Raw genomic sequence first — 22005 nt, 5'->3', positions numbered from 1 at the left:
GCTCATTGAGTCCTCCAGTCTTGCTGCACCATTTGAATTCCAGCATGATTTTAATCATGCTGCAATTCATCAATTCTATGCCACTTGTTACTTTGGTCCCGATAAAACTGTCACTTGGATGACCTCCGACACCATGCTCACGGCATCCTATGCTCAATTTGTTGCTGCTCTTGGTTTTCCTGACACAGGGTTCAAAATCCATAAGGATGACCCTAACCATAGGCCCAAGGGCATAGAGGTCTGTGCGGATCTTCTCAAGCCCATAAGTGAAATGTCTAATCAGGAGAAACAAAAGGGCCTGAACCAAGTTTCAATTTGGCGCTCACCCTTCTACATCATTTTTCAGTGTGTTATTCGCACCATATATCCCAAGATGGGTGACAAGGGGTCATGTAACAGCTACTGCATTGATCTCATGCATCGCCTCTATGTGTCTCCCACAGGGAAGATAAATATCCCTCATTTTCTGTGGCATGAGATCCGTCTGGCCTGTTTTCAACACAAGCGAGCCTTTCCTCATGCCCCCTTTCTTCAGGCATTTATCGAGAGTGTTGCTCCGTTTCCCATTGCCCGCACTCACTTGCACGAACGGTGGGTCATTCCATCTCACATGGCGGATGATTGGGTTCCCAAGGACTCTTCTTCTCCTACTCGTCGTACCCCGGCTAGTGTTCCATCTTCCGCTACTCGGTCTACTTCTTCCGGCTCCGCACCTTTTGGTCGCATCTCTCGCTTTCTTGGGAAAGCTCACTCTGCCATGATGAAGATGTTTACCTTTCATTGCTCTCAAAATCACGACGTTGTCACACGCTTGGTCACCTCCAAGAATGCTTTGAAGGCTCGTCTGAGAGACTCCGGAGTTTACGATGTGAGTGACGATGAACGTCTTCCTGATGATCCACCTTCTGACTTCGGCTTTCCTTCGGGTCCTGAGTGGGCTGACTTCCTTGACGAGGCTGGTGGTAGTGGTGCTCATGATGATGATGACGATGATGCTCTTTGATGCTGTTATGACACCTCCTTTTGGGTATTTGCTGCCAAGGGGGAGTAGGCACTTATTTATGTGATATGATGCTATGATATTATCTTATTATCTTGTTATCGAACTCATGCTATGTGTTATCGAACTCATGCTATGTGATTAACCTGTTATTGAACTTATGATATGTTTGTACCGACTTATGTTATATGCTATGAGTGATGAATCCTTGTGAAGCCTATTCTAAATCTGATGTTATCTTGATTATCTTGTGTATGAGTTTCGGTTGTGTTGGTATCATATTGAGGGGGAGCTCTCTTCATGCTTACCTATTAGTTATTGCACATATTGAGGGGGAGCTCCACAACAAATCCTTCGATATTCAATGTTTTTAAATTCTTTCGATATTCAAAGCTTTATTCTAAAAGTGCATGTATGTTGTCATCAACTACCAAAAAGGGGGAGACTGAAAGTGCAATCATGCCCTTAATCATATTTTGATGTTGATGACAACATGCATATTGGGACTAATCATGTTTATCGAGTATTTCTCAGGATTATGTCCCAAGGGCTATGTGTGTGTGTGGATCATGACTACGGACATAAAAACATATATCACTCAAGAGCAAAGACACAAGACAAAGATAAAAAGCTTCGGCTCCTTGTTTTCGGTTTGCTCTTGAGTGTAGGGATCCCGCACTATTAAGAGGGGATCGATGGATTTCGCGAAAGAACTTGCTCAAAACCACAAAATTCCCTCTCATACCATCTCAAAATTCTTCCTCTAACTTGTGCAAAAATGGTAGCATGTTTCTAAGCTAAAAGGTCCAACTTTCACCGGACGTCCGAAGTCTATGGACGTCCGGCCTCTCTCAACCAACCAGACATCCGACTCTCTCCGGTCGGCCGGTGAGTCTTCACAGAACTGATATTAGCGGAAGACCGGTCACACTGGATGTCCGATCACCGGACGTCCACTCATCTCCGGATATCCGGTGCACTCCAACAGAACTACAATTAACGGATTTCCGACAATACCGGACGTCAGGGCTCCGGACGATCGGCGCCTTCCGGATGTCCACTGCATGTGCGCCTCACTCCTCACATGTGTCCCCGGTTGGTGTCCCAGCCACCGGACGACCGGCCGCCCTGCCGGACGTCCGGTCCTATCTATGTAACCGGTCGCCCGGTACCCACCGGATGTCCGGCAGCTCCTGTGCCTTAAGTGGCCAAACGGCTAGCTTTTCACTACCACTATATATAGCTTTCTTTCCCCACGGGACAGGGCAGATCACTCACTTTGAACAAACCCTAGAACACATTACATTGTCTCTCTCACCCCCTCCACACCAAATCTTAGACCCCCAAGGGATTTGAGAGCATTTGAGAGAAGTTATCTGATCAAGTGTTAGATCCACTCCTTCCCCTTCTTTGCACCAAAGGAATTTGTGACTTGAGCAAGTCTTGAGCTTTTCCCCATCGTTCTTGTTACTCTTGGAGGTTGGAGACTCCTAGGCGGTAGGAGTCTTTCGGAGAGGAATCGACCCTTGTGATTACCCTCGGAAAAGTTTGTGGGGGTTTGGAGACCACCCCAAGGTCTACCACTAGTGGTTGAGAAACGCCTTCGTGGTGTTGTCTCAAAGAGAGAATAGGGTGAGCCTTCATGGCGTTGGTGTGCCTTCGTGGTAACACCCACCTCTCTAAACGGTGACTTAGCTTCCCTCCAAGGAAGTGAACATCGGCTTACATCCTCGTCTCTCGGAGTTGCGGTTATCCCTAACCTTAACTCTCTACTTGTGGTTACTTGTCTCGTCTGCACTTACCTATATCATATTGTGCTAGCTTACTCATCTACTTGTATTACTTGATTATCTTGTTTAGCTCTTAGCATCACACTTGCAATTGTTAGGCTCACTTTCATATTCCGTACTATTGCCTAAAATTGCCAAGTAACAATTAAAATTTGTATTTGTACCTATTCACCCCCCCCCCCTCTAGGTCCATCTCGATCCTTTCAACTAGGGACATATTCTGGTCTATGTATTCACACATGTATTACGGTTTCCAGTTAATACAATTATAGCATGAACAATAGACAATTATCACGAATAAGGAAATATAATAATAACTATTTTATTATTGCCTCTAGGGCATATTTCCAACATGCTTAGGTTAACCAAAGATTGTTTAGTTGCATGATACTAAACGGTCAAGTACCTATACATGTTCGATGATAAGAAACCCATGGACAAATTGGCATAGTTTTCATAGTTTGAGTTATGTTTACATTCACTTGAAGTAAGTGATGTGTGCTGATAATCATTGTAAGGTGTTGCTCCTACATGAGGGAATTAACAAATATGTATCAAGGGGACATACATACACATACACACACATAGAGAGAGAAGCGTCATTTTTCCTTTTAGTACACACCAAAGAAGTTCTTCAAAGTAGCACCCACGTAAGAAGTAGAATCACAAGTCCTTCAAAGTAGTACCAGTTCATGCATTAAAAAAGTAGAAAATTTCATATTGTTTTATATACTAGTGGCAGTTGGGACTTTACTGAGAGGATCCAGATGGACCCTAGACCCCCCCACCTCGGGGGGGGGGGGGATATGTACAATTTCAAATTTGTGGCAATGCGGAATATGAAGGTTAGCCTACGCAATTGCTATGGTGATAAACAATATAATATAATGTGGTCAACAAGCTATACTGAATGTAAGGTCAAAGGATCAAAGTAAACCACAAGTAAAGAGCTAAGGTTAGAGATAGATGAGAATGTACCCCGATGTTCACTTTCTTGGAGGGAAACTAGCTTCCGGTGAAAAGATTGTTGTTACCACAAAGGCACACAAACACCACGAAGACTCGCCCTACTCTTCTTGAGATATCACAATAGATGAGATTCTCAACCACTATTGATAGACCTTGTGGTGAATGTGAGACAGATCGATGATCGGATTCAGCGTCTCCCATGTGTCTCCGCAACCTCCCCCCAATGAGCCTAGCCCATTAGTAACGCTCGAATCAAATGACCAGACACATTACTTAGAACAACTAGGAAAGTAAGATAAGATAAGCCAGAAGGGTTTCAATGAGCTAGATTTGCCCGTCTATTTTGCATCACCACATGTTGGATTTGGGGCCTAGTCCCCACCCTTCTTTCTATATAATCTGATACGCACTGTGAGCACTAATCTTGATCGCGGCCGGTTGGTGATGGCTGAGGTGCGCGGAGCTGGCAACGAGCAGTAGCATCGGCCGGGCAGTTGGGCAGCCATGGAGTGCGGACGTGAATCAGTGGGCGCTGCATGCGGATCGTGGCTAGGCTGTTGAGTTTGTATGTGCATGCAAGTTTGTTAGCGGCCAAGTCCTGTGGTTGTGCCGTTGTGGAGAGATCGCGTGGGTGATGTATGTGCGCCTGCATGTAGCTGATTAGTTGGGTTAGTGGCCCAAGCATGGCGGCTGGCTACTGCGTGCGTTGAGTCTCCTGTACTAGACTATTTAAGTGTGAGTCCGGTGCAAGTGTAATAGAGGAGCTAGAGAGAGATGATGTAGCCTCTGGGGAGTGTATGTGCGCTCACAGTGGGGTGGTCTGTGTGTGCCAGAGTTCGAGCTCGCCGGAAATAAAAGGGGCTGTTCGTGCAGCCAGAAGCGTTTGTGCGCCGGGAAACCTCGTGTCCTCTCTCTCTCTCTCTCTTGTTTCTTCCTTGTCTCCGGTGATCGCCGTGGTTCAGTGAGTAGGCTAGACAACAACAATTGGTATCAGAGCCAGGTTCGAGGGGCGGCCGTGGCGCGCGGTGGCGTCCGCGGCGGACGCGGCGTGCGCGGCCAACATGGAGGCATCGGCTGCGGCGAGTGCGTGGTGACGGCGACGCACGGCAAGTCCGCCGCTGTGCGGTGTGATGTCGTGCGCGCGAAGAGCACGGTGGTCGCGGAGACGAGGAGGTCGCGGAGGACCTGCGTGGTGGCGCAAAGGTCGCGGCGGCTCGGCGCGACAACCGTGGAGGCGCGTGGCACGGAGCCGCGACGGCCGCGGTGGACCTGCATGGTGGCGCAGAGGCTGCGGTGGCGCGGCGTGACGGCATGGAGGTGGTGCGCTGCGATTGAGGCCGCGGCGGTGCAGGGCAATAAGTCGCGGCGGCGAGCCAGGCGCGACCGGTGCGTGTTATGGGTGCGCACTAGACGCGTCGGGCGCGTCGAATGCGCGCGGGACGTGCGGGACGCACTGGTGCGGTCGGGCTCGTCGGACGCGTCGGATGCGCGGGACGTGCGGGGCGCGGAGAGACGACGGGCGTGTGTCGCCGGCGGAGAAGGAGCTCGGCGTGTGTCGCCGGGGTCGTGACGGAGCACGGTGCGACCGGCGCACCGCGCCAGGTCGGGTTCACGGGCTGGCTCACAGTTGTGATGACGACAACGACGCGAGCTGGATCAACCTCGGCGACGACGAGCATGTGGCATGTCACAGCGCCGGGCGAAGGCGTTCAAGACAACGGTCGACGGCGAGCCGTGTCAAGATTAGGGGGAAAATTGTGAGCACTAATCTTGATCGCGGCCGGTTGGTGATGGCTGAGGTGCGCGGAGCTGGCAACGAGCAGTAGCATCGGCCGGGCAGTTGGGCAGCCATGGAGTGCGGACGTGAATCAGTGGGCGCTGCATGCGGATCGTGGCTAGGCTGTTGAGTTTGCATGTGCATGCAAGTTTGTTAGCGGCCAAGTCCTGTGGCTGTGCCGTTGTGGAGAGATCGCGTGGGTGATGTACGTGCGCCTGCATGTAGCTGATTAGTTGGGTTAGTGGCCCAAGCATGGCGGCTGGCTACTGCGTGCGTTGAGTCTCCTGTACTAGGCTATTTAAGTGTGAATCCGGTGCAAGTGTAACAGAGGAGCTAGAGAGAGATGATGTAGCCTCTGGGGAGTGTATGTGCGCTCGCGGTGGGGTGGTGTGTGTGGGGCAGAGTTCGAGCTCGCCGGAAATAAAAGGGGTCGTTCGTGCAGCCGGAAGCGTTTGTGCGCCGGGAAACCTCGTGTCCTCTCTCTCTTTCTTGTTTCTTTCTTGTCTTCGGTGATCGCCGTGGTTCAGTGAGTAGACTAGACAACAATAACATCGAGAAAAAAATTGTAGTTTTAGTAGGTAAAATTCATTTTGATCCAAGTGGAAGGATACAAGATTTGCAAATGAGAAGTAAAGACTTTCTGAGAAATCACCCACTAGTCAGAAGCTTCTGAAGCTCAAGCATTTTTTTAGAGAATCTAGAGGAAGCAAGAGAAAGTGAAGCGGTAGAGTTTTCCAACTCGCATGAATACCTCTGCTCCGAAAATTTGCAGTTCTCGCGACATTGCAATACTTCATTTTCTTTCATACTTATATATTATGTGGCTATGATGGCCCAAAAAGGTCTGTTACAGTGATTGTTAAACAAATATTCTGGTGGACTGCTCGACACCTCAAGGGGGTGCGGCCATCTCATTATATATAAGTACCAAAGGGTACAATATACAAGGTGTATACACAAGTCTACGTACATATACAGTCTAACACCCTCCCTCAATCTTAACTGTGACCCGAAGTACAAACTAAGTTAAGATTGCGCCTACAACCTACAAACTGTGGTTGAGGAAGAGGCTTCGTGAAGATGTCAGCAAGTTGATCCTTTGATGAGATGAACTTGATGCTAAGTAGCTTCTGTGCAACTCGTTCTCGAACAAAGTGATAGTCAACCTCAATATGTTTCGTCCGAGCATGAAACACAGGATTAGATGACAAGTATGTAGCACCAATGTTGTCACACCAAAGTACTGGAGGATGAGCTGAAGAGACTCTCAACTCACGCAACAAGGACTGGATCCAAATGATCTCAGCTGTCGCATCAGCCACTGCTTTGTACTCAGCTTCCGTGCTGCTGCGAGACACCGTAGCCTGCTTGCGAGCATTCCAAGCAACCAAGTTAGAACCAAGAAACACTGCATACCCCCCCGTGGATCGCCGGTCATCAGGACTACCAGCCCAGTCTGCATCGGAGAAGGCTGAGATCTCAGAAGATGGCGCAGGTTGGAGGAGCAAACCATGAGAAGCAGTGAGACAGACATAACGCAGGATACGCTTCACAGCTAACCAATGAGAAGTTCTGGGTGCATGGAGAAACTGACAGACACGGTTGACTGCATAAGAGACATCTGGTCTGGTGATAGTAAGATACTGCAGACCTCCAACAAGACTGCGGTACTCAGTGGCGTCATCAGGTGAAAGAGGATCTCCATCAAGAGCAGACAACCGATCAGTGGCAGACATCGGAGTACTGGAAGGTTTACACTTCAACATACCAGCACGACGTAACAGGTCAAGAGCGTACTTCTTCTGAGAAAGAGTTAACCCAGCAGAAGACCGTGAAACCTCCAAGCCAAGGAAGAAGTGTAGAGCACCAAGGTCCTTGACAGCAAAATCACCACTCAAAGCAGCAACAAGACGATCGGCAGCAGCATCTGAGGAACTGATGAGGATGATATCATCAACATAGACCAGCAAGTACATCGTAACCTCAGGTCGCTGAAGCAGAAACAGTGATGTGTCAGCAGTGGAGGGGATGAAACCAAGCGCCCGCAGAACAGATCCAAGACGTGCGTGCCATGCATGGGGAGCCTGTTTGAGTCTATATAGCGCCTTGACAAGACGACAGAGATTGTGAGGACGGTCAGGATCCACAAACCCTGGGGGCTGCCGCATATAAACCTCCTCCTCCAAAACTCCATGCAAGAAAGCATTCTACACATCAAGTTGACGAAGGAACCATCCTCGAGTAACAGCAAGGGACAACAGCAAACGAATAGTAGTGGGCTTGATAACCGGACTGAATGTGTCTGCATAATCAAGACCATACCTCTGTTTGAAACCCTTAGCAACGAGCCTCGCTTTGTAGCGTTCAATGGAGCCATCAGCATGCCTCTTGACTTTAAACACCCATTTGGAATCAATAATGTTGATCCTAGATACTGGAGGAACAAGCTGCCATGTATCATTCTGCAATAACGCCTGAAACTCCTGTTCCATCGCAGCACGCCAGTGGGGAATGCTCAGGGCAGCCTGAAAATGACGAGGCTCAGCAGTAGGATCCTCCACGGCATGAGCCATACAAGCAGCGAGCCACGCGACAGTCCCATCGGTACGGATCTTTGGCTGGAACACTCCTATCTGGCTGCGTGTGCGGGCTCGAGGAGCAGCAGCAGGTGGCGGCAACACCGGACTAGACTCGGGTGGCGACAGAGGAGAGGCCGAGCCACCCGAGCCTGGTGATGTAGGAGAGCCGGGCGGCGTGGAGCCCGCGCCTGAGCTCACACCGGAGCCAGGCTGCGTTGGGGCCGGCGAGACCGGCCCATATGGAGCCAGACCCAGCCCCCGTGCAGAAGCGCCTGATCCAGGCGAGTAGGCGGCCGGCTCGGGGGAGGCCTGCCCCGAGGCAGCGGCCGGCTCAGGAGATGCCCGCGCCGAGACAGCGGCCGGCTCGGGGGAAGCCCGCGAGGGGGGCAGGAGCGACGCCCGGGTGGTGGCCGCGGGTGCAGCCCCGACGGGTAGGTGGGCGCCACCCGGTATGCATGCCCCATGCAGAGGACCGACGTCCAGGTCCAGGGTTGCCGGCGGCGGCTGTTCCTCAAGTAGCTCAAGACGAGCACCACGTCCAACACCTGCAGCATGATTAGGAAGCAACGCAGGATCATATGCAACATCTACAAATTGACCAGGCGAAGGTGTGATAGAGGAAACGTCCGGTGGAGGAGTGGTAGAGTTGTTCGGAAGTGCACGAAAAGGGAATACATTCTCATCAAACACGACGTCACGAGAGATGTAAACGCGATTGGTGGGAATATGAAGGCATTTGTACCCTTTGTAAAGGGAACTATAGCCAAGAAAAACACACTTTTTCGACCGAAACTCTAGCTTATGTTTGTTATACAGACGCAAATGTGGCCAACAAGCACACCCAAAAACTTTAAGAAAGGTGTAGTCTGGAAGTTCATTGAGCAAGAGTTCAAGTGGAGTTTTCATATTCAGTAGTCGTGAGGGCAGCCTATTTATCAAAAAACAGGCAGTGGAAAAAGCATCACTCCAGAACCTAAAAGGAACGGAGGCATGAGCTAATAAAGTAATGCCAGTTTCTACAAGATGACGATGCTTACGTTCAGCAGCCCCATTCTGCTGATGTGTATGAGGACAAGACACACGATGTGTGATCCCAAGTTTGTTAAAGAACAAGTTGAGATGATGATATTCACCCCCCCAGTCGGTTTGAACATGAATAATTTTCTGACTAAGGAGACGCTCAACGTGTGCTTGAAATTGTAGAAAAACATCAAACACATCAGACTTTTTCTTAATAAGATAAAGCCAAGTAAACCGACTGTAAGCATCAATGAAACTGACATAATAATTGTGTCCACTAACGGACGTTTGGGCATGACCCCAGACATCGGAAAAAACAAGCTCAAGAGGATGTTTCACAACACGACTAGACTCTGAAAACGGAAGTTGGTGACTCTTGCCCTGCTGACAGGCATCACAAATAGTTTCAGCAGTTTTATTTGACACAACTGGTAGCTCATGGCGATGTAACACATGACGAGCTATAGGAGCAGCAGGATGACCAAGGCGCGCATGCCAATGTGTAGGAGACACACGAACACCACTGAGGCCTTGTGGAGAAAACTGCATAGGAGGTGCGGTGGGCGCGTCAAGTGCGTACAGGCCACCGCGAAAACGACCGCTAAGCAGAACGGCCCTCGTGTCCCGATCCTTGATAAAGAAACGGAAAGGGTGAAACTCAGCAAGGACATTATTATCACGAGTAAGTTGTGGAACAGATAACAAACTACGTGAGGCAGTGGGAATACGAAGAACATTAGAAAGATGCAGTTTTCGTGAATTGTGTGCAAGAAGTGATGCCTGACCAACATGAGAGATGCGCATACCTGCTCCATTAGCGGTGTGCACCTGATCATGGCCACGATACGGCTCCTGAGTGGAGAGCTTGCCCATGTCGTTGGTGAGGTGGTTCGTAGCACCCGTGTCCATGTACCATGTAGGATCAATGGAGTAAGACGGAGTGCGGCCATGGTCAGGACCCGTCACGGCGGCCGCGGCTTGCTTTTCATTCCCTTTGCCATTGTTGCCGAGGCCTAGGAAGTCTTGCTTGTAACGACGATGACAGCGAGACGCAACGTGGCGCTCAATGCCACAGAGCTGACAGGCCTGCGGAGCTCCGCAGGAAGAGCAACATGCCACCGGCCGGTTACCACCCGTGATGTTCGGAGCATTGCCCCGCGAGGCCGGCTGTGAAGATGGCGCCGGTCTACCCCCTGAAGATGACGCCCGGGGGGTTTTGCCACGAGTGGCCGCATTGGCGGAGGCGAAACCAGGGGTGGCGCGGCGCGCCTTGATGCGCTGTTCACGACCGAGTAGGCGTGCATAGAGCTCCCGAGGTGGGAGCGGATCATCACGGCCATGAACGTTCTCAACGAGGTTGTCATAGTCATCATCAAGCCCGTTGAGCACGAAGGTGGTGAACTCCTCATCCTGCAGTGGCTGGCCAACGGAGGCCAACGTGTCAGCGAGACCCCGCATCTTGTTGAAGTAGTCCGTGATGCTGAGGTCACCAAGCTTAGTCTCGCCCAGCTCAGTGCGTATAGAGTGAGCACGCGCCTGAGACTGAGAGGCGAAGCTGGTGTGAAGGGCCGCCCACGCCTCTCGGGACGTAGCAGCGAAGATGACCAGCGACGAGACACTCGGGGTGAGCGAGGACTGGATGGCGGAGAGGATGGCCTGATCCTGGGCCACCCAGGTGTGATAGGCCGGGTGATGAGGAGGCGGACACGGGATGGATCCGTCAACATAGCCTTCCAGATAGCGGCTCCGCAGAAGAGGCATCACCTGAGAACGCCAGGACAAGTAGTTGTCCGGCGTGAGTTTCACCGGCAACAGGTGCGAGAAGTAGAACGGCGCCGGCATCGCAGTCAGATCGGTAGGAGCGTGCGGCGGCGCATAGTGGCCCAGCGAGGGCGCCGCCCCGGAAGGCGCCGAGTAGGGCAGGGGCGACGCCGGGTAGTGATGCGTCGGGGGCGCGGCGTAGGATGGCGGCGGGGCGCCGTATCCGGCCGGCGGCTGGCCGTAGTAGGATGGCGGCAGCGACGGCGGCGCCCCGTAGCCTGGAGGCGGGGCGGCGTAGGGTTCCGGCGGCGGCGGCGCCCCGTAACCTGGTGGCAGGGCAATGGAGGAGCCCTGCGACGGCGGAGCCCCGTAGGGCGGAGCCGGATGGGACGATGACGGTGGCGGCCCGCCATGGACAGGGGCAGGGGCGCTGCCCGTGGAAGGGTCCACCCCGGCGGCTTGGGAGATCGGCGCGCCTGGAGATGACGAAGACGCAGAGGCACCGTAGGCCATCGCGAGGGGCCGCGAGGCAAGGAACGGTGAGGCAAGGGCCAGCGCCGGGTCAGCGGCGGGAGCAACGACGGTGGTCGATGCGGCAGCGGCGGCGGCGGCGGCGGTGGCGGCGGCGGAAGCGGATGACATCGTAACCTAATTTGATACCATGTTAAACAAATATTCTGGTGGACTGCTCGACACCTCAAGGGGGTGCGGCTATCTCATTATATATAAGTACCAAAGGGTACAATATACAAGGTGTATACACAAGTCTACGTACATATACAGTCTAACAGTGATCATCCAAACACTGCGAAGAAATGGTGATAATAATGGCTTGTTTTTTTCATCGACCCGTGCTGCCGATATATCCAAGCTATTATTTACTCATGCATGGACAGAGATGAGATGACCGACCCCTCTGATGTACCAACAGGCGTGTTGTCGAAGACACAAGTAAGTGGGTGTTTACTCCGTCTGCATGTTTTGCCAAGGACCACCTACTGACTTACCAGCAACTGGCCGGGCGGCCTAGACCTAAGGCCAATTCCAGCGAGCGACCCCACGCCGGAGGGGCAAAGCGGACAAACCACACGGTTCAGCGCGCGATGTCCTGAACCTATCTGGTTCGTTTTGTGTTCAGGCCGATCCCTTTCAAGCGTAAACATGCGTTGGGTTTGAGTCGTGGCGGACAGCAAACGGACGCGTCGCTCGTCCGCTTCAGGGCCGCGTGGCAGGCGGCCACCTACCTCCCACTGCCCACATTAATGCGCACGCGTGGCCGGCCTCATTTGTCATCCGCCCAGGCGAACGATCGCCGTCCTTTTTAAATGGGAAGCCGTGGACGGGTCGTAGTCCACACTCCCCACTCCAGCCCGTGCTGCCTCCTCGAAACCCGACAATCCCCAAACCCTAACTCTCCCTCTCCCCGTCCTCAATCTCGCCGGCCAGCCGCCACCCAACCATGGGGTTCTGGAACACTGGCCGCAAGGGGAAGCACGACCGCGAGGCTGGCTCGTACCCACGGCCGCCAGCGAGCGCGACCGGCACTACATCCACGCGGATGTATGCCGTCGTTATTGGGAGGCGAGGACGCCGTTCCCCTGGAGCAACGTGCACCTTCCCAGTAACTGGCATCTCTCCGTCGACCAGGTGCCGATCTCGCTGGTCCCGACGAGCGGCCGTGCGCGCCGCGAGGAAATTGAGCGCCGCCTCCGCCTCCTGCCAGACGACCTGTACTACGACCCCAGGTACGCAGTTGACTCCGACCTTTGGAACACGTGGTTCTGGGACGAGCACAACACGCGGCGCGCTTCCTTCTTCGCTGGCACCTCGTCGGGGTCGCGGCGGCCACGTGAGCACCACGCGCGCTCCGAGCCCTCCCCAAGTGCGCGGGCGTAGGGTGGTGCGCAGCATCACGCCGACGCCGTCGTCGTCGCCCTCTCCGTCGCCACCACCTCCTCCTCGCATGACAGAGGAGGAGGAGGAGGCCCGACTCCTTCAACGTGTGATGGAAGAATACATGAACACGCACGACAAGCGCCAGTGGAAGGGCCTGGAGACCATGGTGGCCCTCTCTGCCGCCGGGGACGTGGCCGTGCCGGAGCTGGAGATGGTGAGGAGGGAGGAGGTTCTGGAGGATGAGCCCGTCACCGCGTTCCACCCGGGCATAGTGGGCCAGCGGTGGAGCTGGTTGTGCACGGCTCCGGAGATGGTCGACGCCGTGGGGGGCGTGAACTGGTGCCCCACGCCGCCGCGGTCACCGGAGCGGGAGGCGTCGCCACGGGAGGAGGTGGTGCAGGCACCTCCCACCTTCCAGCAAGCTCCCGTGTACCAGGCACCACCGCCGGCCTACGTCGATCTTGTTAGCGACGGCGACGACAACGACGACCACTGAAGACGGTGACAGCCACGGCAGGAGCACGCGGGCGGTGGATTTCTTTTGTTTTTTATGTTAATTATGTCTATGTGAAATGTGGAACTGGGCCGTTTTGTGACCTTGATGTTTAATTATGTTTTATGTTTTTATGTTTGCGTTTATTTTATTTTTTTAGCATTTTGTTTTAGTTTTCGCGTCTTTTTTAATCACGTCCACCCCGGACATGATTTGGGGTGCGGCCACGCGTTGGGTGCATCGACAACCCAATGACTCCAAGCCGATATGGGTAACCCCATTGTCGCCCCAAACAGACGAAAACAGGTCAAACATGACAGAATCAATGCTGCTAATAATCAATCTTTGCCACGGCCAAAGAGGATCTGATGCACGCTGCTTTTGTTACGGAGACACATCGTTATGGGGGCGATCAGGACAGTGTAGAGGTTTATTGGCAGTACCAGATGGCTGCCACTGTTCCCGTTTTATGTTGTCGATGTACAGTGCCGGTGCATGAGAGGAAAATGAGCTAGCTTGATCAGGGGCCAAGCATTTCTAAAAGGGAAGGGGTCGCCCGAGAGAGTGAGAAAGAAATTGTTCTTCCTGGGAGCCAGCCTGTTTGCTGATTAGTTATTAAGGCCAACCAAGCGGATAAGGAAGTTTTTGTTTTACTCCTCTGAAATCATGTAAGGAAAATTGGGAGAGTGGCTCAACCAACTTAGCATGGGTGCAATCTGCAGCACCTGCTAACAGTCACCTAACCTAGTTCATGTAAATTGCCAATTTTTATAAGCTCACTCATTAAGCTAGTTCATTAGCAAAGCATATTGGTTTGCTTCCGAGCACCGTCTACACAGTAGGTGAGAACTATATCTAGCTAGTAGGACCTGCTGCTGGCTATCACACCAGATCACATCAACTGCACGCATGCCTGCTGCCTGGGGTAGTATTTCGGTTATTACTTGTGAGTTGGTGCGAATGCCAAAAAAGGCTGCAACGCCTTTAACCACGCCACGCCGGCTGCTGATGAACGTACACCCCCGGCTAGCAAATCAGTGAGTGTTCTTCTCTGCCATGGCACACATGAATGTGGGGTTACCATGCCATGATCAATCATAGACTGATCGCCGGTTGATGGTGGATTAGAACTCACGAAAGCACACTCACTGGCGCGTGGTTGCTTAGGTTGCAGGTTTAGATCCTGTCCTAGAATGTTTGTCATCGTGGACAAAACGTAGATAGACAACTTCGACTCGAGAAAACACAGTGCATATTCCCATTGCAATTTGTCGAAAAAATCTCGTCATCGAAACGATATGGGTTCTTCAGATCGAGTTAATTTTGAGCACATAATAAACTCAAGAAATACCTTGAGCTTCCTTGAATTCTTGGGGAACCAAAATATTATGATATTAGTATTTCTAAAGAATCAAGTGACGTAAGTTGATATACAAGGGTTTCCACTTCCAAACTAGGCCTACACTCCAATATATACATGTCTCCACGCCCGAAAAATCAAGACTTGCACCCATACTAAAGCAACGTCTCAGATTTGCTCATGCTTTCTCTTACCCTTTTTCTTCTTCTAAAAGCTGAACACAACCACAGTGGTAGTACCGAAAAGGCAAAAAGTCTCAACAAAGTTTATTAATCTGGCGCAGCAAGGTGCGAAGGAGGTACCAGAAATGACATTGCGGGCTAGCTCCTCCTGCCTATGCCTGCCTGCATGGTGCATGTGAGGCCGGCCAAGGACATGCATGACGCATGAAGTCCAAAGGTCGGGAGGGGTTGGTTCGGTTTTGTACTCCAATTGCGCCACCCAATCTAAGAGGGTGTTTGGATCCAAGGGACTATTTTTAGTCTGATTAAAAATAGTCTTTTTTAGAGGCTAAAGTTTCAATCACTCATGACTAAAGAGAGGTTAGGACTAGTCTTGAGGCTAAAAATTTTTAGTCATAGGAAACCTACTAAAATATGTATTAGCCCTCTCTCTCCTCATTTAATTCCTCTCCTTTAACACATGCGAGTTCTGAATTGGAGGGTTTGGAGGATAATAAATGCTCAATAACTTGATTTTAGTCTCTTTAGTATTTGGATCCAAGCATGGATGAGGCTAGCAAGTTTTAGTCCCACTACTTTTAGTCATGGGACTAAAACGTATCCAAGCACCCTCTAAAATATGTATTAGCCATCTCTCTCCTCATTTAATTCCTCTCCTTTAACACATGTGAGTTCTGAATTGAAGGGTTTGAAGGATAATAAATGCTCAATAACTTGATTTTAGTCTCTTTAGTATTTGGATCCAAGCATGGATGAGGCTAGCAAGTTTTAGTCCCACTACTTTTAGTCATGGGACTAAAACATATCCAAGCATCCTCTTAGTCCTACGAAGGAAAAGTGAGTGAGGGAGGCAGGGCCCCAACCCTAATCAACTCGAGTCAAGAACATGCAAGAAGTATGTACCAGCAGTTGCTGTCAAATTACTCATCTTCCTTGCTAACCCAGCCAAAGCAGCTAGATATCTCAGCTTATCTCTAGCTTGGGGGAAAGGTGGTGCTGGGTGTTTGGTGTGGGCGAAGGGAGCAAGCAAACCACTACAGTGCTGGCCGGCCGGGCCACCAACATGGCTTAACTGCTAACTTGCAAGTGCAGGATACACAAGGAACTTAATGGTGCAATGATGATCCTATATCAGGGAGATCGATGGAAGAAAGCGTTATAGAAACCTAGCTAGCTTCACATCTCGTGCAAGGCAGCGTGGTGGGACGATGGGAGGTCACATGCGTATGCCGACCGGCCGGCATATGCCATCGAATGGCCTTTGGGGCCAGGCCAGGCCAGGCGGCACCACATCATGCAATGTACAGTACTATCATATTAAGGGCATCTCGACCCGCAGACCGGACGCTCCGTCCGCGGACAGGGGATCACTCTACGGACACGGACGCAAGAGCCGGCTATCCAACGCTATGCGCATACATTTTAAACCGGATTTAAACTAAGCGAACAAAATTCATTAAATACAGCGGATTTCATCAAAGCTCGGATGGCAAATAGCGCAAATTATACATACATAGCATGCAAATCAGTCTAGTACAACAATAGTTTAAATTCAACGAGAAATAGTTCAAATTCAACTAAATTAACCTGATGTTCAACAAGTTTCTCATGAAAGATTATGTCCTCCCACACCATGCTGCCCCTTGAGCTTCATCCAACAGTGCATGCGTGTAAATGATCTACCCTCTAGCATGTGGTACATCACGGCAGTATGTAGAAGCTACACAATATGTAGAGCAGCATTTAGTGAATGAATAAATCAAACAACAAGTTAAGCAAGAAGCAAAAGTTGCGATCTCCTCGGCAACCGCACGCAATGGCTACCTTGCCTCCAGCATATCAGCCGCGCCACGAAACTTGGCGATGATGGTCTGGATGGTATACCATCGATAAGCTAACGACTTTGCATTGCGTTCATAGATGATGTGCATGTCGTAGGGCACAATGTGCTTTCGCGCGTGAAACGAATCCTGCATGCTCTGCCAGAAGAGCCCCCATTCTACTCCTGCCTACGAACTCTACAGACACGGCCAACCACGCATAGTACATCAACTCATCCTCCATCCTCGAGTACCCTACCATCCTTCGTACTCTAAAAAAAAGACATGAAGTTCAAAAATAAGCTTAGTAGCATTTGAAGGAACACCTATCGGGCATGGTGACAACCATGGACGTCGTCGACAAGGGGGGGGGGAGATACCTGGCTGTGGACGGATCTTAGGTGGACGGCGCCGTAGACAAGGCTCGCAGGTGGATGGGTGGTGCTTGCGGACATCCGGCAATGCCTGGGTGGCAGCCGGAGAGGTACATCGACTGCGTCGAAGGAGGAACACGTAGACGCAAAGCGGCCAGGAAAAGATGCGGCTCCTCTTTGTTCTACTACCTTCATCCTCGGGTGAAGCCGGTTGGCTCACCAAACAAGATATATACCGTGAAATCATTGGTAACCATGCCTAACGGTCGGTCATCTAAGCTATCGGCCAAGGCAAGTGAGTGTTGTTCAAGAGTTGGGGGCATATCTTTAGCTCTCGAATTTTTGAGAACCCTTTGAGAAGGCGTTCAAGGGGTTCTCAAATAAAACATAAAAGTAAAAACCTTCATGAAATAAAGGTTTTATTTTATGTAATCATTTAGGTGTTAATGTAAACGAACCATAACTAAAGGGGGAGCAGGGACGGAGTGGAAAAGAATGAGGCCGTGAGGAGAATTGAGTGGGTCGGGGGTGTTGAAGTCCTACGTGACTGTTGTTCGGACTCCCGCAACGCTCCCCCCCCCCCCCCCCCCCCCCCCCCCACCCCCAACACACACACACACGCGCGCACACCACCACCACCACCACCTTGCTTCTAATCTGCGGGAGAAGCACATTCGAACCGGTTGGCGGACCGATACAGGCCGCGTTGAATACCAAAGCACGTCCATACCATGCGGTCTAAACGGATGTGACTCGATGTGAGCTGTTAATTGGAGGGTTAGCTTTGAAGATGGCCTAATCAGTTCATCATTCGTTCATGCATGCAATGCATGCAGACATGCAATGGGTTGATGGACCATGTAGAATTTTTGTCAAAATAGACCACCTGACGAATGAAATTGTCAAAAAAGACCCCTCCCAGATGAAAATGACAAAAAGGACCCCCTCGACCGTGGCGGCAGGCGCGCCAGGCGACATATGGCACCTGCCGCCACGGCGCGAGGCGGCAGGCCCTACCGCTACGACGTCAGGCGGCAAGCTGCGTAAAACGGGATACGGCGCTGGCGACGGAACGGACTGGCCTGGTGGGTCCCTGCCGCCTCAAGGGGCTGGCGGCAGCCCTGTAGCAGCTGGGCCCGGCCGCCTCAGGGGCTGGCGGCGGCCCTGGACATGCGCTGCTGCAGCGGCGTCGTTTTCCAAAAGAGTTAAAGATCTAGCGCCATTGACTCCGTTCGGACAGATCCATTTTACAATGTCCCAGTCAAAGCGAAAAGTCCTGGAAAGAAGCGTCTCGAGTTAGGTAGCCCTGCAGCCTAAACGTACCACTGCTCTCGCCTTTGGTTCACATAGAATCAGAGAGACCGATTTGAAGCCGTTTCATGTTGGACTCCTTTTGATCAAAGCCCAGGCCGCTAGATAGATATAGTTGGTAGATACACTTGACTGAACTGGTTCCCGTTCCCTAGCCTTTAACTCTTTTGGAACGACGCCGCTGCAGCAGCACATGTCCAGGGCTGCCGCCAGCCCCTGAGGCGGCAGGGACCCACCAGGCCAGCCCGTTCTGTCGCCAACGTCGTATCCCGTTTTGCGCAGCGTGCCGCCTGACGCCGTGGCGGCAGGGCCTGCCGCCTCACGCCGTGGCGGCAGGTGCCACGTGTCGCCTGGCGCGCCTGCCGCCACGGTCGAGGGGGTCCTTTTTGTCACTTTCATCCGAAAGGAGTCTTCTTTGACAATTCCGTTCGGCCGGTGGTCTATTTCGACAAAAAATCGGACCATGTATAGTGCGTTCATGGATCATGTATGATCCAAATTCTTTTGAAAGGGTCGGGATTTATTGCATGGATTCTTCTACGCTGACGAGTTTAATCTACATTATCTCTGCATTTTCTCGATCTATCTACCACGTCGATCTCGAACAGTGCGCAGGACGTACGTACGGTAGCTGCGCAGGCCTACATATGATTTGTTGAGGGTGCACCGCACCACGGCCGCGACGGCCACCACCCCAGGACCCAGGTTGAATTACGGGTTCACGCGTACAACGGCGTCGCTGTCCATCGACCAACACACAGTCACACACTTTAAATATACTTACTCCATCAGTTCCAAATTACTCGTCGCAGAAATAAATATATGTAGAACTAAAATACATCTAAATACATTCATTTCTACGACGAGTAATTCGAAACGGAGGGAGTACCTATATACACCGCGAGTCCTGCCCTGGTGGTTTGGTCGATCGATCTGTGTGTACGTACCTCACGGGTCAACACGAGGAAAATAAAGCGTACGTCGCTCCCGGAAAAAGGGACCCGGGAAACGACAGAACCATGTTCTCTCTCAGCTGAGCTCCTGAGATTCAACCTTGCTGACGAATTTTCCTGTCGGCGGAGAAGATGCCACTGCCCGCGTTTACACTAACCGACCACTGCAAGTGCCTTGCTAACGGGCCAAGAGCGTCTGCAACCATAAACACCAAAATCCACCACCCAAACGCTCGTGAAGAGTGATCCAACAGCACACAAAAAATTTATTAAGATAAAACTTAATCTAAGCGAAGCTCGTCCGGCTCCGCCATGCCCATATCCGGCGGCCCGCTACACCCTTCGAAGTGTTGCTCTAGATCCGACGCGAGGTGTGCCGCCGCTGACTCATTGGAGCGGAAGGAGACCAACCACTGCCGTCAGGCAGCCTCTGCCCGGGAGCGGTGCAACACTAGGAGGACGGCCATCTCCTCCTCGGGGCCGCGTGGGACGAGCTCCAGGTTGATCTGGAGTGGTAGGACTCGGATCCTCTGTTCACCATGACAAAGACGGTGGGAACTCGCCGGACGGGAGCTTGTGGACGGAGGAGAGTGGAGTGGAGAGAAATGCGTCTAGGGTTTCGCTCGAAGTGCGGATAGGATCGATCCAATTTATATGAGGTCGGGCGGGCTAGTGTGGCCCAGACCCAATGTGGCAGGCGTGTCCGGGCGTCCCATATCCACCCCATATATTGGTTGGATATATGAATAGTGCAGGTGCGGGTGTTTTAGCCGGACTCGATTGGGTGGTGTTTTTTCGAGCAAACACTAACCAAGCAACCCGTCCAGGGGTTTGAGGTGGGTATGTGAAGTCCGGCTGTAGATGCTCTAAGTGGTGGGGTGGATATGACGCACATGATCCTCTTTCAGAGTGTTGATGAAATGTTGACTAACTGCAGATCTTGGAGCAAAGATCTTGGAGTCATGAGTTAATAAGTTGCTGCATGCTTGGTGCTTGCAACCTACGCAGCCGATGGATGATGAAGCCGACACAGGGTGGTGATGAGGGATGACCGATTGTCAGCGCACGGCGGGAGGAGGTCCCATCTCCCATGCATGCCATGGTCCAGCCGGCGGGCCGGCTGCTCCTGTAGCGGCAGCTGCTGCGCGTCACAGGCCGGCGTGAGAAGGAAGCATCCTCCTGTTGAGATGTGTTGTGTTGGATTGGATGCATCCCCCACATCGCTCTCGGCTGCTACACCGGTTTTGTCCGGCCATCCTACGTGCATCGATCACATGAGTGGCATATAAGTTGGGTCCTAGGGGAGCACATCCTATCATATGGATGCCCATTATCGAAGGAAACATCCTGTTGATGGATCATGTCATGGGTTAGGGTCCTAGCTATGCCCTAGCTAGGAGAGGCCGGTACAACTTAACTAGCTTAACTGCCTTACGCGAAATCCTCATTGGCCGTTCGATCGAGCACAGACTGGACAGATCGGATCAAGGCATGTTATTGAAAATAAAGGCTAAAACCCGACCTCAGCATCCTAGGACATAAACATACAATCAGAATACAAAGTAGTCGGCAATGACAAAACCACCGGTCTCATCATCCAAAGCAACGCCTTTAACAAGTAAGTGTGCACTCAAGCAAACATCACCAGATCTAGTCTTTGAAGTTCATGGCTAGGATTTTTTTTCTCATCTCTTGATGTCGGGTCGAACCAACCAATTAAGGTTAGATCATCGGCAAGAAAAAGTGCAATGCCTTCATCAAGTGAACGACACAGGTGTGCCGCCGCCAGGTCCGACAAAGGCACACACATGATTCTGGCAATGCACACAGCATTACGACAAAACGCGACTCCCGGTTGGAAGTCCCGCTGCTGCCGTGTTTTTAGGCTTCATCTGGAAACCATGAATTTGCTTTTGCTTCAGCCTTGCGCTGCAACTAAACAACGGCAGGCTAAAATTTCTAGTTCTTCAGGCTGTTGCTTGGATTATCAGTTTCCAGAAATGAAAATCCGGAGCAAACCCTAACAGGATCTCCCTTCCTTTTCGTAGGGGTCGGTTTGCGGTTGTGCGTGCATCCCGTCCTGGGAGAGAAGACACCTACAGTTACTAGCACTGCTGCCAACCTAAGAAAAATGAACCATGATCTCCATAGCATAGCAGTAGCCATGATGGACGGACGGACCGGTACTCCGGTAGGGACGTGACGAGAGGGCTTTGCTTTTCTTGATTTGCCAGGAAGGGGGTACAGGTACATGTACATGGAGATCATTAGATGCTAGTAGTAACATGCAGCAATCAATTCAAGCCCTCAGCACGTCTCTCTGGAGCCCCCACACGGCCGGACGGACACGGTCCCGGTCCCTCCCGGCGACGGCATGTGCGAGCCCCCCGGCCGGAGACCCGGACGCCAACACTGCGGTGACTACTGATGCGTGATGTTAAGGCCAACCCGCCGCTACACGTTAGAGGAGCTCGGCGCTGGCAGAAATCTGGTTACGCTCACGTCTACTACGTTGCCCATAATTTAGTTGGAAGGAGGACAAGTATGTTAGGTCAGATGGATCCATGCGTTCCGTGTACACGTGAGATGGCAGTCCTGCATGTGTGACAACAAGGGCGCCTTTATCCCGTCTGGCTCCAACCAACCTCGAAACAGATAACAGGCACGCATTCTAAGGTTGAAAATGCCAAAATGATATAGGCAAACAGAACCCCAAGAGT

The sequence above is a fragment of the Triticum aestivum genome, chromosome 3A (genome assembly GCF_018294505.1).
Source record: "Triticum aestivum cultivar Chinese Spring chromosome 3A, IWGSC CS RefSeq v2.1, whole genome shotgun sequence".
In the NCBI taxonomy this organism is placed as follows: Eukaryota; Viridiplantae; Streptophyta; class Magnoliopsida; order Poales; family Poaceae; genus Triticum; species Triticum aestivum.
The sequence above is the reverse complement of the archived record's forward strand: the minus strand, read 5'-3'. Positions refer to the sequence as shown.